The sequence below is a fragment of the Protopterus annectens genome, chromosome 4.part0, assembly GCF_019279795.1.
Source record: "Protopterus annectens isolate FY-2018-M chromosome 4.part0, PAN1.0, whole genome shotgun sequence".
NCBI classification, from domain to species: Eukaryota; Metazoa; Chordata; order Ceratodontiformes; family Protopteridae; genus Protopterus; species Protopterus annectens.
Window position 1 is genome coordinate 1,018,180,712 of NC_056733.1, and position 17,097 is coordinate 1,018,197,808.

Below are 17,097 nucleotides of genomic sequence, written 5' to 3' on the forward strand. Positions count from 1 at the left end.
CAGCTAATAATTATCAGCTACCCAAAGGCCCTTAAAAGGGTGTCCGATTATTACTGTGCAATATTATTATCTAATTGGTAAGTGTGACTAATCAGCCTAAGGCTTATTAGAGTGGCTTTGTACAATAAACTCTATAAATATGCAATGTACTCTAGAGCTTAACTTAACTCTAAACAAGCCAGCCATAGGTAAAAGGTTTAAAAAAATTAATAATACATAATAAAGACACAAGACAATATTACTACAATACAATGCTACTCAAGAGTTCAGAGATCATACAGAAACTTAAAATAATTCCGTAGTACAGTTCTGACATAACAAAAAAAAACACTTGTCTAATCTTTATAGTCTTAGCTATTTCTACAAGAAAGCATACTTCTAAAGTAACTTACTTTCATAGAGAGTGCATAAGGCAGTGCTGAGAGTTGGATATCATGACCACAATGCTTGCAGTCTCTTTCTGAACAATAGTTTTTAAAATCACTGACACATTTCTGTTGGGCACTCCAAGATTACATCATTTTGACACTTAAGTTTTTCCAGTATACACATTACATCATTTTGACACTTAGTCTGGAGTTCCCAGGCCAACATGCTACATTATTTAACAATCTAACACCTGATCAGGAAGCTACAACAATAAAAGACATTTCACATGTACACTCTAGTGATTATTCTGTAAGTTAAAACAATAGAAAGAATGTGTTCAGCTATCCTCTTCAGCACCAGTATCTAGATCAAAGGGTATACAAGACATAATTTTAACTTCAAAAGAACATATGTGAAATGCTTGGCTTAGTTTTCCTTACAGCAGATGGCAATGTTGCTACAATCTTGAAGTTCACATTTTACAGTGTTTTCTTTCATTTAAGAAACAAGCCTGTATTTTACATTTATATTTACAAATTATAGAATTATGTATCAAATTCTATTTGACTAGGCTGGCAGCCTTCATCCCTTCTCTACCAGTCTTCACAGACCAGAATGAATGATATGTTTGTAAAAGCATTACAGACTCCACAGCTTAGATGGTATTGTGGTATGTTTCTGTGATTGTAGTGTACTAAGTCCTGGGTTCAAGGCTTGGGAGGGTTGATTACTTTGTTGCCAGGCAGAACAAGGACTGATGGAGACAGAGTGAGTAAGGCACTTTTAAGCAGTTGTAAGCGGGTTTGCGTGGTTTTGCGTGGAGCTAAGCTATGCTAACAGATGGTTAAGCATTGTTAGCTTACTTACAGCTGCGCTAATTTTCTTTAAAGAAAAGAAAAAGGGTGATAGGAAAGTGGTGAAATGGTGGCAAGCAGAGGGTAAAACATTATGAAAAGCAGCTAGGGATGTGCAGGACTGGTGTGGGAAAGGACCATAGCTCTACATTTCTTCGGCAGCAACAGCTGCAAATTAAATGTGTAGAATCTGCAATTTACAGCCTCACACCCCACAGGGAGAGGTGTTGGTGAAAGACATTTGCAGAGTAATCTGTGGGTTGATTGATTAGTTTTACTGTATATGGGGGCAAAATGAAGAGCTATGCATGGGGCAATGTTTTTTTTACAGGACAGATGGCCTTTATTTTTTTTAAGGCGAGAGTGGGAAGTGGGGGAAGGGCTGTAGGCATGTTTGGGGAAGTAGGTTGGGTGGGATAGGTTGCATTTGTAGACAGACAAGACAACAGACAGGGGTGGTATATGGCACCTTTGACAGGGAGGGTGGTTGGGAATCCAAAGCCCATGAGTCCCCAAATGGATACAGTGCGACTGAGGTCCACACCTATGGGTAGTCACCACTGCTCGTTCATGGCCCCGAAAGTGGCTGTGCTGGGGGATGGACAAGAGGGGTGACTTGTCCTTCAAGGTGCACCAGGTGGCCCTCAATCTGGTGCAGCTGCCCACCCAACTCTGCTCAGATGGCGCTGCGCACCAAACCCAGAAAAGACTATGGCTGATGGGCTGCTGTTCGTGCCTGCTCCCAGGGGAGACAGGACCCATCCCCTGAGGTGGTTCCACCCAAAGGTGGTGCAGAACCAGTGGATGAGGAAGCCCCGGTTTGGGTCCCAGACATACTGGGGCCTGGTGCCATGGCCAGATGAGGTGGGATAGGCAGATCTGGTGGGATCTGCCTTCCCAAACATGCTGTGGTGTTGAGGTTTTAAAACATATGTTGGTTAGTCATGAACAACACATTTCAAGATTAGTTATAACTGCATTCATGGGTGATCCAATTAACCCCATAAAACAGATTTGAAACAGTTGCATAGCAAAACAAACACATGCATAAATGCAACAACAGTATGCATTGTAACAGCATGCCAGTAACACTGACGGCAACAGGCCACCAACAATGATATTTGAAGAAGGTATATTAACATGCAACCAATCAAATATATGAACAATAATAGAACACACAAGCCCCAACATTAGGTTTGAAGAAAAACATACTCATAGTATATGAAGTATAGTATTGATCCAGATGAGTGGTGGGAGAGAGACAAAAGGTCCATTAACAACTGTTTATGCTTCTGTTTTCCACAACAGTATTGCTCAATACTCTATGGGTCTGCCCTCACTTTACATCTGCCTATGGCCCATAGCTTCTGTAGCACAAACATACCTATTAAATGGGTTTATATCATAACATTGACGTAGTAAAATGTTGAATGTTATAATATTGAACCCAAAACAGCGAAAGCTGAAAATAGCTAAGCTGCAGAACATTGAACCCTTTCCTAGGGAAAGAATTCGATGGACTGTTTCTGCTGCTTCACTATTTTCTCCACTGTGGTGCGAAGGTTACAGACCGGGTTAAGGTAAGTGTGCGAATAGACCGGGTTAAGGTGAGTGTGGGAATGGGATAGTTAGGGACCTTAGGGTTAGGGAGTGGGTAAGATGACTGTGTGATAGTTAGAGGCCTTAGGGTTAGGGAGCGGGTAAGGTGAGCGTGCAATAGTTAAGGACCTTAGGGTTAGGGAGCAGGTAAAGTGAGTGTGCGATAGTTAGGGACCTTAGGATTAGGGAGCGGGTAAGGTGAGTGTGCGATAGTTAGGGACCTTAAGGTTAGGGAGCGGGTAAGGTGAGTGTGCGATAGTTATGGACCTTAGGGTTAGGGAGCAGGTAAGGTGAGTGTGCAATAGTTGCAGACCTTAGGGTTAGGGTTTGGGTAAGGTAAGTGGATAGATAGTAGTGTATGTATGGTTTAGTGTAAGATTTGAAGTAGGATTTTAAGTGTAAATGTGTGGATTACTTTTTTTGTTGTGCTTGTGTTGTGTGTGTGTTTCTTGGAACAGTGAATTTTTCTTCCCTGGGAAAAAATTCACTGTTCTGAGCTTTTGATTATATCACATTTCGACATTCCAAATTCGAGCTTATGGTATTCGATATTTTGGGATTTCGATTATGTGATAGACACCCTATTTAACTGTCAGCCTAGAATGGTATGGGGCAAACTGTGACAACTCTGGGTACATGGCTAGAGGGGACTCGTACATGTTAGGGTTACATATCTGGCACAGAAGGGGTACCCTGAACTGCTGTTATGTAAGTGTGCTACTGGCATACTTCAACTGGTTTCCTATCTGTGTCCAGGGTTATTGACAGCAGTGACCACTAGCCATGACAGCATGACACTTGAGAGACATGTATTGGGAAGAGTGCATGTTGCATGTACCTATCCTACTGTCATTTGCAGGCATGTTGTGGGACAGTTGAACAGTTATATACAGTTTATTAGTATACCCTTCATACAGCTACTACCAACATTTCCTTACTTGTAAAACCTGTAGAGAAAATATCTGTTAACACTGCTTGACTGTTTTTACATTTATTCCTGATGCCCTTGTATATAGATATGCACACATCTTAGTACTACTCCCTGAATTTGAACTGTGTCTGGGTGTACAAAGGTAACAACTAAGCTATTTTTCATCACACTGAGCTACTGGGGAACTGATGTTTCTTGTTTCACTGGTTTCTGCCTAATAGTCTCTTGGTTAGGCAGTCTGAACTTGTAATCCTGTGATGGATGCATGACAGATAGTTATTGTACTGTGCATTAATCTTTTGGATTACTACAACCTGGAAAGCAAAGGTTATCACAAGGCAATGCTGGGTGGAACACACTTTGAAACTTTGCACATTACTATTCAGGATTCAGAGCTTAGTGCAGTATATATTTCACATTTCAGTTATATCTTGTTTTACAGCTCCATCATCTACAATTTTTTTAACAGCTGGTTCACAGAACAACCTCAGTTAATGTATGCTGTCACAGCCATATTTGCTGTGAATAACCTGTATACATTCTATATGTCTAGAACAATATGCCAGAATAAACACAACAGTTTTTTGTAGATATCTTTACTACACATCAATATTAGTCAGTCAAACATTTTTATTTATTCAGTTTACACAATAACAGTATACCTACTAGCATTAAGCAATATACTCCTTCTTAGCTATTTGCACACTATACTGAAAAATAGATTTGTACTCACCAGCCTGTCAGTGCAGCCTCAGCAGTCTGTTGGCTTGGGCTTCTATGTTACTAGCCCTCTCTGCTGCAGCTGTAGGGGAGAAAAACAAACATTATGCAAACCCGTCTATCACATTCTCAGGCTAGTATTTGCTACAAACTACTTGATAGTGATATTTACTCATGACTGGAGTATTCCATGCCCATGCATCTTGGATCCACTGGGCCAAGATGGCTCCCTTCCTTTGCTTTAGGCCAGCATAGTGGTCCCATACCTGCTCACCTATCTGGTGGATGCCAGTAGCACTGGTGATATCACATGTGAGATGTTCCCAGGCCTCCGCTTTGTATAGTGAGCCATGGTACTGGCCCTGCAACAGTCTCTCCTCATGGTTTTCTACAAAGAGTCCAGCCATGACCCTGTACTCCTGAAAGCTCCAGCGCTGCACCCAAATGCATGCTCCTTCACTTACATCCGTCATAGTACTTGCACAAATTAACTATAACTTTAACTATAGCTTTGTTTTCTATAATTGTATAACTAATGCCCTTCTTGGAGCTTTTCTCCCCGGGCCTCTAGTGAAAATGGACATGTATCCAGTTAGACTTGCCCGGTCAACAAAATGTAAATAAATAAGATAAAATAAATAAATAACAGATTCTGGCTGTATTCTTGCCTGTGCCATTTAAATAAGACAATATTCCCACTCTTTGCCATCATTGGACCATTTTGAACATGTTAAGCTCAGCTAAGCAGTGTGCAAATCTGCTAAACTGGGTTGAACAGTGCTTAAAGAGGTAATTGCTGGGCACTGCTTAACATTGAGCAAATCTGCTTAGCTGAGCTACCTGCTGCTTAGCATTCACATCTAAGCAATGTTTAAATCTGCTAAGCATTGCTGAGCATTGCTAACCATTGCTCACTTTTCATTTTAAAAAATTATTAGACTAATAATTTAATTTAATAAGTGTATATGATTTTACATGACATCCCTTTATGTGCTTTCATTACATTAGCAAGGGGTGTGACTATACTGTTTGGGACTCATGTATACATGGGTGGTTTCACATTTTATGCACTCACACTTCCATTTTACACTAGCTACACTACCCTGGTTGACAAAAATCAATTACTACATGCTTTAGGATTAAAATGATGATTTTAACAATGCTTTCCCATATAAAAGGAAATTGTCTGTTTTGGTACTCAAACCACGAATGCCTGCATACAAAGCCAGGACTCTAACCACTACACTATCTTGGTTTATGAACTTTAGCCGTATATTTTTATCTCCCCTGGGTGTTTAAGCAATACTGGGCAGAGAGCCATAACACACACACCTACTCAGCTATGCTTAAACATGCCTTAGTATGGAAAAAAAATCTAACTATTTATGTCCTTGTTCAGATTTGTTACTCTAGGAGGTTGACGGGTATGTGAGGCAGGCATCTGGGCATTCTGCATAAACTTGTTGAGTTGACAGCTATGGCCGTACGGCACTTTCAGATGGCAGACATTTCTGTTTCAGTCTTCATACCCTGCAGGAAGTCCTTGCTACTGCAAACCTTTTATTTTGTCTGCTTTCTGGTTGGTCTATACAATATTTAACATGTCCCTATTTTTGTGGCGTTGTCCCCCCATTATTTATGGCTTTCTATTGCTTTATTACTCTAGGGGGGTAAGAAATATGTGAAGCAGGCATATGGGCATTCTGCAGACACCTTTACAGTTAATGGCTATGGCAGTACAGCACTTTCACATGGCAGACATTTCTGTTTCAATCCCTGCAGGAAGTCCGTGCTACTGCAAACTTTTTATTCTATCAACTTTCAAGTTTGTCAGTGCAATATTTAGGACAGTTCCCTATTTTTGTGGTTTTGTCCCCCCATTATTTATGACTTTGTACTGCTTTATTGCTCTAGGAGGGTGAAACGTATGTGAAGCAGGCATCTAAGCATTCTGCAGACACCTGTACAGTTAACGGCTATGGCCGTACAGTGCTTTAACAATGCAGGGGGGGGTGTTACAGAACATGTCACACACCACCTGCATTTCCTTACAGATCTACAAGCTATTTCAGTGTCCGTGGACACAGCCATTTTATTAGCTGTCAGTGTCCACGGACACTGACAGCACTTTTCCAATGCAAGAGGTGTGTGACAGAACCTGTCACACACCCCCTGCATTTCCTTACAGATCTACTAGCTATTTCATTGTCCACAGACATTGACATAGCTATTTTATTAGCTGTCAGTGTCCGCAGACACTGACAGCACTTGCAAAGTGCTGTACGGCACTTTTGGAATGCAGGGGGGGGGGGTGTGACAGAACCTGTCACACACACCCTGCATAGTTTCTTGCTCCACTAGCTATTTCAGTGTCTGCAGACACTGAAATACTCATTTTAATTTCATTTCAGTGTCTGCAGACACTGAAATACTTTTGGAAGTGCCGTACAGCCCTTTCTGAGTGCAGGGGGCATGTTTAATGTCCGTGCACTACATAAACACACCCCCTGCACCCGTTCACTGTTCGTGTCCATTTAGCCTTAACAGCAGCGCACCTTCTTGAATATGCAAGGTGCACTGCTGTTAATGCTAATGCGACACAGACACGAACCACTCCATGCAGGAATAGCACTATTCCTGCATGGAATTTATTGAATCCAGGGGTACGAATTTCTCTGTTTGTGCATGAGTGATGGTGTAGGTTTCCCAGTCTACAGTGTTGGTCAAATTAATATAAATATTGACAAATAATAGATATTTCTTAGTTTATTTCGTGATTTTCAGTCTAGCTTTTTCAGAAATTCACAAAATCATTTCATGTTGGTAATTCTTTAAGAAAAAGCTGTTTAGCATGAAATTACTACATGTTACTTACCTACTTAAGGAGAAATTATGTCATAACAATGCTGCTCCATAGTCTTAAAAATGGGTAAATTAGCTGACTTACAGCCAAGTGTGCAAAAGTTGAGATTCTGCTCAAAGGAGGTGTTCCTGGATCAGTAAGCACCAAGTAGGTCAGAGTTAGTCAGCCATCTGTCAGCCAAATTCAGAAGAAACTGAATACCTGTAAAGGGTTGTCACCTAGACGTTCTAGCAGATGTGGTTGCAGTAGTTCCACAACTCCTTGGGATGATTTGTATCCAATCAGAGAATGCTGTAAGAATTGCAATGCATCCAGTAGACAGCTGCAGAGGATGCTGGAACAACAGAGTGTTACAGTGAGTTCAAGAACTCTCTGACAGAAACTTCTGGATGCTGGGCTTCGAGCTCTGAAGAATTGAAATTGTCCAGCCAAATGAAGGGACAAAGACTGCGCTGGGCAAAAGAATTTCAAAACTGGTCCAAAGAAGATTGGAAATTGGCTGTTTTCAGTGACTAGAGCATAAATCAGTGTTTTGATCAGCAAGCACAATACGTCAGATGACAATCTGGAGAGCAGATGAGGGGCGAATGTATCGTTCAACTCATCAAGCATCCCACTCACGTGATGCTGTGGAGCATTATGAGCATCTTCGGAACAGGTGGGCTCTACATTGTTCAGGGAAACATGAAGCAGGAACAGTACAGAACCATACTACAGCAAAGTCTCCTCCCTCAGCTGTGTGACTGGGCAAAGAAGAAGGGATTTACCAGGACAGGGGACTTCACCTTCATGCACGATGGTCTCCCATGTCACAAAGGCTGACAAATAAGCTTCCTTGAAGTCCATGGTATTCAAGTATTACCATGGTCAGGTAACAGCCCAGATATCCAGCAGAGAACTTTTATGCTATTCTGAAGTCAGAAATGAAGAAAAAGGCTATAACAAACAAGCAGCAGCTGACGGAAAAGCTCATTTCAGCTTGGGCATGCAATGCTTCTATGACTGAACATTGCCATGAACTTGTTCGTTCTGTCTCAACAAGTTAAATCCTTGATGATGGCCAAAGGGTCAGTGACAAAATATTAGAACATCGTATTAGAACATTTTTGTCATATAGCATGAATTATATTGTTTGTCATTTCATATACTCTTGAGTTATATGACTAAACAACAATAAAGACAAAAATAAAACCAATAAAAACAGCAATTTCTATTAATCTACCCAACACTGTATAGCTGGATAGTTTAGATTGTCTAGGAAAATTGTATTTGGTTTAATGCTGAATGGTTATTGTTCCTGTAGATAGGTGTTGTGTTTTTCTTGGGTAACAGAGGGAGTTCTGTAGCTTGCTAATATGGTCTGGGACCTTTTTGTTGGTCATTTGGACATGAAGAAGCTGTAATGCATCATGGTGCCTTACCAGCCTTGATGTGAGTCTCTTCTGGATGTAGACGGATGCACCTCCACCTTTTTCCCCTCCTGCACAGATGCTGGTCTAAATATATAGAAGGTGTTATAGCCCTGCACAGACAGAGAGCTCTCCACTATTTTAAATCACTTCTCAATCACTACGCAGAAGTCTACATCCTCCAGGGTGGGAAGGGCTTGTAGGGAGTCCAGTTTCTTGTTTACACTTGTACCATTGATCAGCAACACCTTCATATTTTCCTTGGCTTGTTTTGTTAGTAGGTTTGTCAGGTTGGCATTGTCTAAAAAGGGCACTATGGGGTGGGCAATATCTTTGTCAAAAATCTAAACCCTAGAGAGGGCAGACACAAATTAGGGTTACTTTATAAAGCCAGACCATATCTCAATTACCACATCAGTAATGTAACTACAGCATCCCTCTTCTCTCCCAGCCTGTTGTATGTATTTACAGTGTTCACAAATCTTCAGACTACACTAATGAACAAGCTTGAAAAGTGCTGTCAAATAAGTACATTTGCATCCAACCACCCAAACTGAGCCCATCAATACATTCCCCTGTGGAACAAGAACTGACTAAAGCCAAAACTACAGCTATGATATACACAGCACATAATAGGATATAAAATAGTGTACTATACCTCAGACACTCCAGCCACCAGTAATATAATAAAACAATTTAAACCCAAAAGGAATCTTTGATCAAAGGATACTTAAAATAGCTAAATTATGGAATTGCATTTCCTTCACTACCAGACAAGCAATTTTCTTCCTTTGAAAAAGCAACTTCAAAGTAGATCTAAATCACAGTAGAATCTGCAATTGTTCAGCCTCTTCTGGATAAATGCCAAATAGATGAATCTGTCCCTCTCAAAAATAAATACAACACCAAATTTAAAAACAACCCCCTGTGGTGGAACACAAATATAAACTGGCACTATAATAACATTTAAAAAAGTTGTATTACAGTCAAAAGTAAATCAAATCCTTAGGATACCAATACGCTGTTGCTAAACTAAATAAGAAACTCTGGACCCTGATTAAATCAATCAAAGCCAAATATGAATTAAAACAGACAACCAAGTTAAGTATACCAACAAAACCTTCTTTAATTCTGTTAAAAATGTCAGAAATAAAGTTCAGCACTGTGCAGGACTAATAGTAAATAATATCATGTACTGAACTCAGACCAAGAGGGCATAGACAATCTACTAGCAGACAAATTTAACTCAGATCACCCCTCCCCCACCCTATATTCTCTGATCTCATACCCACACACATATAATACCCACTCAGATCTCCCAAGAACAACTTATCAAGATGCTAAGTCCAAGAACACTACAAATATGGTGCTAGATAACATACCAGGCTGCCAATTGGTCAGCCTGAAGCATGGCTTGTCTAGTCCCCTTCAGAAGATATCCAATACCAGCCTCAAAAAGCAAGCTTCATATTGAATGAATGGAGAACAGAAACAGTAATTCCCTTGCACAAAGCTGGGTTGGACATGGGTAATTGCTGACCCATACGCCTGACCTGTCTCATCATTACGGAATTAATATATAAGGTTACAGATAGCCTACTCTTGAGCTATACCAGTTCAGATTACTCAAGGGCAGGTCCTGCCTTCTTAATCTGGTCAACTTCTTCAAAAACGTTACTGAAGAAATGGATGAGGGCAAAACAGTGCACATCACATATCCAGACTTCTAAAAGGTATTCAACACCATCCCACACCCAGGTGTCATAGATAAAATCTCCCAGTTAAATGACAATTCCTATATAACTTGACAGATAGCAAATTGGCTCACAAATAGAAAAAGGAAATTAGGGTGGGGAGCTATACCTCCTTCAAAAGACCTGTCAATGGCTGTGTATCCCAGAATTCAGTCCTTGGGCCACTCCTCTTTGACATTTACTTCTCAGTGATCAAAGCTAAAGCTAGGGGGTTTGTGGTTGAACAAGTCTGCAACTGACTTTAAACTTGGTACTGTCATAAACTACTTCCCCACCCAAATAGCTGGTGTCAAAACTGTGGACTAAGACTGAATGGCAAAAAGTATAAAATTGTATCCTTTGACAAGCATGACTTCCATTGTAACTGTTATATTGACAATGTATCCCTGAAAAATGATCAAGTAATTAGGGATCTAGAAATCTATGTTGACAATGAACTGTCATTTCAATAAAAATGCCCAGGAAGCCCAGGACATCTCAAGAAACACATTCATATTGAATCCAAACTAGTTTTGCATTAACACTACAAATAAGATCACCACAGTTAAGCACTTTCATCATTACGTTCGACCTCTTCAGAACAGTGAATGAATTTGCTAAACCCTAGCTTAAAACATGTGAATGAAAACAGCTGATGACACACCCCTCACCAGAGCCAATCACCATTCAATACTGAATTTAAAGGCGAAACACCATTGAATCCAGCAAAGTATTAAACATAAAAATAAAATGAAGTAGAATAAAACTAACAATAAAATTTCAAAAATTAATCATAAATGTGCCGCTCTTAACTTCAACTCACTAATAATAGAGATGTTGCCATTTAACCCTGGAGCATTTGCGGTATCTAACCTAAGCTGCCAAACCATGTCCCAATGTAATAATTTATTGCACCAGTCTTCAGAGTATGCCTCCACTTGCATCTGTTCAAGGACTAAAAAAATGAATTTCTAAAAACTTACACAACTGTTAGAGTGCGAGGCCAAAGCACTCTTGCTGTTTTTGTATCTAATACTGTAGTCATGCTGGTACATTCTTTTATTTAATGCATTCTGAGTCTTACCAACATAAAAGGCAGTGCAAGCATTGCACATAGCCAAGTATATCACTCTCTTAGATCAACAGTAAAATTTGCCAACATTACGCATAGAATCAAGCATTTTAAGCCAGGACTCATCAGGCTCAATATTAATAAAGTGACACTGTCTACAATGGCCACACTTTATAGTAACTGGAAATCCAAAATCCAGTTTATGGGGCATTTCTAACAACTGTTTAATATTCCTTTTATTCCTAAATGTAAACGGCCCATCACAGAAATGCTTTTTAATCTCATCATCATGTTGCAACAAGAAATCCCGAGGATGTCTTGAGCATCCAAAGAAAAGTGGAGCACCATGTTAGTCTAAAGACTATCATGCAGATTCTCTTGCCTTGTGATATTTGTAATGCCCTTATGTATAATGGGTGCATATTTATCATTCCTGCCTGCCCATGCCACCTTATGCATTTCACTAAGAAGGGATACAGGATAGTCACATTCTATGAACATTGTTTCCAGTTGCTCAAAATGTTGAAAACATGCCACATCACCTGATGTCAACCTAGAAATTCTGATTAGTTGGCTTTTGACTATCCCCCTCTTTTGATGAAAAGGGTGGCAGCTTATGAAGAATAGAAATGCATTGTAAAAAGTTCACTTTCTATAAATCTGTGTGGATAATGCCTTGAGGTTGTTTGATTAAATCAATGTCCAACAAGTTAATATGTACCTTATTGATACATGTGGTAAACGTGATAAACGTGGTGCTATTCTGTAACTCCACAGAAAATCTTTCAGATGCCTCACTGATGTCTTTCCAGATGATTAACAAATCATCTCTGTACCTAAAGTGTCCCAAACAATCATTAAAACCTGGGTTTAAAACCAACTCCCACTAAGACTTAGCAACCTTGTACTGGTACAGGCAACGCCCAACAGATTTGCTAGGTTTGTAGACAGATGGGAGTTTTTCATCACTGGATCACAATGACCAACTGGGAACATAGTTCTGTAGAACATTTTTTACTGATGGATAGGCAGATGGATGCTGGATAATTTTATAGGTAGTAAGAAGTTGTGTATATATTAGGTGATGTGGCAGTTCTAACCAATTTAGTTTTTTTCAGTGCTATACGGTGGTGGGTTATGAAAGGGGTATTGGCTTCAAATTTAGCAACTTTGTTAAAGCATTGTTCAAGTTTTAATTTTTGTGAAGCCTGGAGGTTAGTAAGGATGGGAGTACCATAAAGAAGGGTGTGGAGGAGTTAAGTAGTGGCAAGTGTAGTTTTAGTTGTGTTGGTGAGAAAAGTTTTGGCTCTATAAAGCATCCATAGTTTTTGATGAGTTTTTCTTCTGCAATTTTATATATTCAGGTTGAATGTAAGATTATCATCCACTATCACCCCTAATAGTTTGCTATGAAAAGTGACTTCAATGGTTTTATTATCAAGAGAGAGAGGACTTTACATTTTGTTTTTCCATGAGAGAGGGATTTGGGGTTGTGCATGAGTTGTGAGTTACAAAGCCATGGTTCAGTGGCTGTTAAAGCTTCCTGAGTAATTTTTTGGAGGTGTACCATGTTGTCAGATGTGCAAATGAGAGTGGAATCATCTGTGTATTGTATTAGCATGGCCTGTTGTGTTGCAGTATAAAGGGTGCTGGTGAAAATATTAAAAAGGAGGAGACCAAGGATAGAGCCTTGTGGTACACCAGTGGTGACTGGAAGGTAAGGAGAGAACTGGAGTGCCAATTTATTGACTAATACCTATTGGTCAGGTAGCTCTTCAACCACAGAAGGATAGGCTGACAGAGACGTAGTGAGGACATCTGAAGTAGACGTTTGATGTGACAAACTGTGTTGAAGGCTTTAGATAAGTCTAGAAATAAGAAAGAGACTAGTTTGTCATGATCTCTAGCTTTATCGACAGCATCTGTATAGGTTAGAAGGGCAGTGATAAATCTATGGGAAGGATGGAAGCCATGTTGTGTAGGGGACTGGAGTTCTTCCTGCAGGAGAGAGTCTAGCAATTGTTTTTGGAAAAAAAATGTCAATTATTTTTGGCAAGGAGAGATAAGATTGTTATAGGTCTAAAGTTATTAATGCCTGTTGAATGTTCTCCTTTGTGTAGAGGGATAATGTGTGACTTTTTCTACAGAGAGGGAATGTGGGATTCCTGGAATGACCTCTTTATAAGCAATGAGACAAGACAGGCAATGCTATTTAGCTGCTATTTTTAGGTACTTACTTGGAAGGTCATCAGCTGAAGAAGAGCATGGTTTAAGTTTCTTTAAGAGTAATTTTATGGGTCTATATTATAACATTGAAGTCTTACAACTTCGAATGTTATAATATCGAAACCATTAGAGTGAACGGTGGAAATAACGAAGCTGCAGAATGCTGAATACTTTCCTAGAGAAAGTATTCAGTGGGCTGTTTCTGCAGCTTCGCTATTTCCTCGACTGTGGAGCGAAGGTTATGGACTAGGTTATGGTAAGTATACAAATGAAGGTGAGTGTGCGATAGGGACCTTAGGGTTAGGGAGCGGATAAGATGAGTGTGCGATAGGGACTTAGGGTTAGGGAGCGGGTAAGGTGAGTGTGCCATAGGGACTTTAGGGTTAGGGAGCAGGTAAGGTGAGTGTGCGATAGCTAGGGACCTTAGGGTTAGGGTTGGGTTAAGGTAAGTGGATAGCTAGTGGTGTATGTATGGTTTAGTGTAGGGTTTTGTGAAGTGTATGTGTGTGGATTATTTATTTTGGTGTGCTTGTGTTGTGTGTATATTTGTCGGAACAGCAAATTTTTTCCCTGGGAAAAAAATTGCTATTCTGACTGTTGGGCTTTCTGGTGTTTCACTCTAATGGGTTTGGTATTATAACATTTGAAGTTGTAAGACTTCGATGTTATAATATAGACCCTAATTTTATATGGGATGTAGGCACAGGTTTGAAGGTGAAAGTGGATCTGGTGATATATGGCTGTTGGGCAGAGTTGGGATTAGATGTTGAGGAATCCTTGGTTAGAGATGCTACACTATCAATCAAATAAGAGTTGAACTGTATTGCAGTGTTGAGTGGTGAGTTATAAGGAAAGGGGTTAAGGTTTAATTTTTGGCTGGGATGTAAGGTTTCTTTAATGGATGTCTATATTTTTTTAGAGTTGTGTTTAGTATTATTCTGAAAGTTATTACAGTATAGATTTTGTCTTCATTTATTTGTTTTCAGTACAAATGAGAAGCATTCTGAAGTTTTCAAGATATTGAGGTGATTCAAAGGCTAAAAACTGCCATTGGTATGTAAGGCTAAGCATTGATTGCATGTACATTACATCAGTTGTAACCAAGCAGCCATCTATCTCTTGTTAAAAATTAAACTCCAGTGAATCTCCAGTAAACCTGGATTGAACTTAATCCTGAAGCACTATCAGCCAGTTTTTCACCACATGCGAGCAGTAGTATGCAGTCATAAAATACAAGAAGTTCTGTCAGCTCTAACATGTAGCTAAGCAGGGAAAGCTACCCCTAAACATGAGAGATTTAACATAACATAGACCAAAAGTTCATCTCAGAACTAATCTCTTACTACAAGCTCTTGGGCTCATCTGGACTCATTCAGCTGCCACAATCCAATTAAAGTATTATGTGATTTTAGTACCTGTTTATAAACTGGAATATGACAGAAAGAGTTCCTTAAATGACTATCTTGAAAATTTAAGACCAAAATTTTGCACAGTGAAACAATTATAACCTTAGAATAACATAGCTATCTTGTCATTTGATCACAAATCATAAAAAAATCACTGAAAACATACATATAAAACACATTTCATTAAATCACATTTCATGGAAAGTTTTATATAGTTCAAAGGTAAATACTAGGCTTGCTGCTCTTGTGGTCCATTTTAAGCCTAATGAATTACACCTTCAAGGGGGAGAATAAAACCTTGCACCTTTTGTGGTTAAGGTAAACACCTTAACCATTATACCTTCCCCAACCCCAAAATTTTAAGTTCAGGGGACATTGTGAAAACAGTCCCCATTACCATAATTTATGTGGTTATACCAAATTTGGGGACATCACACGGGTCAGCCCAACTGAAGTACAATAGAACTGCGGAAACCACCATCTTGATTATGGCATTCTCTGTGCCAGGTAAGTATCCATATAAGGCAAATACCTCTTTAAAGTTTTTCAAAAGGCTTTGCCTTTGTCACACTTCCCTTACCTAAATATTCCAACTACACAGTTGCACAATCACAGAAAAAAGAGCAAATAGCACACTACTGCTATTGTAGAAACTTCTAGAGATGACAGTACAACATCAGGATGGGTATTGACAAGGTACAGATGTTTTAGATTAATTTGTCTTGTAATTCCTTCCTATGATCCTAAGATCATAAAACACACTAGCGGTGATTGTCTATAGCCTTGCATAGTTTTCTATGAATTGTGATTCAACCAATGAAATATGTTTTCAATGAGTATATATATATATATATATATATATATGTATATATATATATATATGTATATATATATATATATATATATATATATATATATATATATATATATATATATATATATATATATATATATATATACATATATATGTATATTGAACCCATAAACACACACACACACACACACACACACACACACACACACACACACACACACACGCACACGCACACATAGATAGATATAGATACCTATCTATATGTTCATCTGTATCTGTATATAAAGTATATCTCTATCTATACACACATATCTCTCTCTCTCTCTCTCTCTCTCTCTCTCTCTCTCTCTCTCTCTATATATATATATATATATTATTTATTATTTAACATTTGTTTGCCAGGATAGTCCAAATGGAAAACAAGTGTCCATTTTCAGTGGAGTCCTGGGGAGAAAAACTCCATAAGTTTAAAGAGAGAAGAAAAATTTACAAAAGAGACATTACAGAGTAGTAGCATACAGATTGTAGACTTTACAGCCATTAGAATACAATAAGAGGATATTCACCCTTTCGGTTGAAAATACAAATGTACAAAATATACAATGAGAGTAGATAAGAACCTGGTAGGGCATTGCAAGATATTTCACAACTGAATAAGAGTATATAAATGTTTAAATTTCCATATATACATTCAAGCAAATATACATTTAAGAGTACACATGCATATATATGCATACACATACATACACATATATACATACATACACACATTTACACATACATGCATATACACTATATATATATATATATATATATATATATATATATATATATATATATATATATATATATATATATATATATATATATATATATACATACATATACATACACATACATACATATACACATGCACACCGACCCACACACACAGACACACACACACACACACACACACACACACACACACACACACACACACACACACACACACACACACACACACACACACACATATATATATATATATATATATATATATATGGGTCTCCTATGTTAGACCGACAGTACATAACACCGACACCCACAACACCGACACCA

General features: G+C 38.8%; 1 pseudogene; it reads right to left on the minus strand.

Annotated features, from left to right (window-relative positions):
* Positions 1-15,549: 15,549 nt before the first annotated feature.
* On the minus strand, positions 15,550-15,697 carry LOC122800559 (annotated as a pseudogene).
* Positions 15,698-17,097: the final 1,400 nt, after the last annotated feature.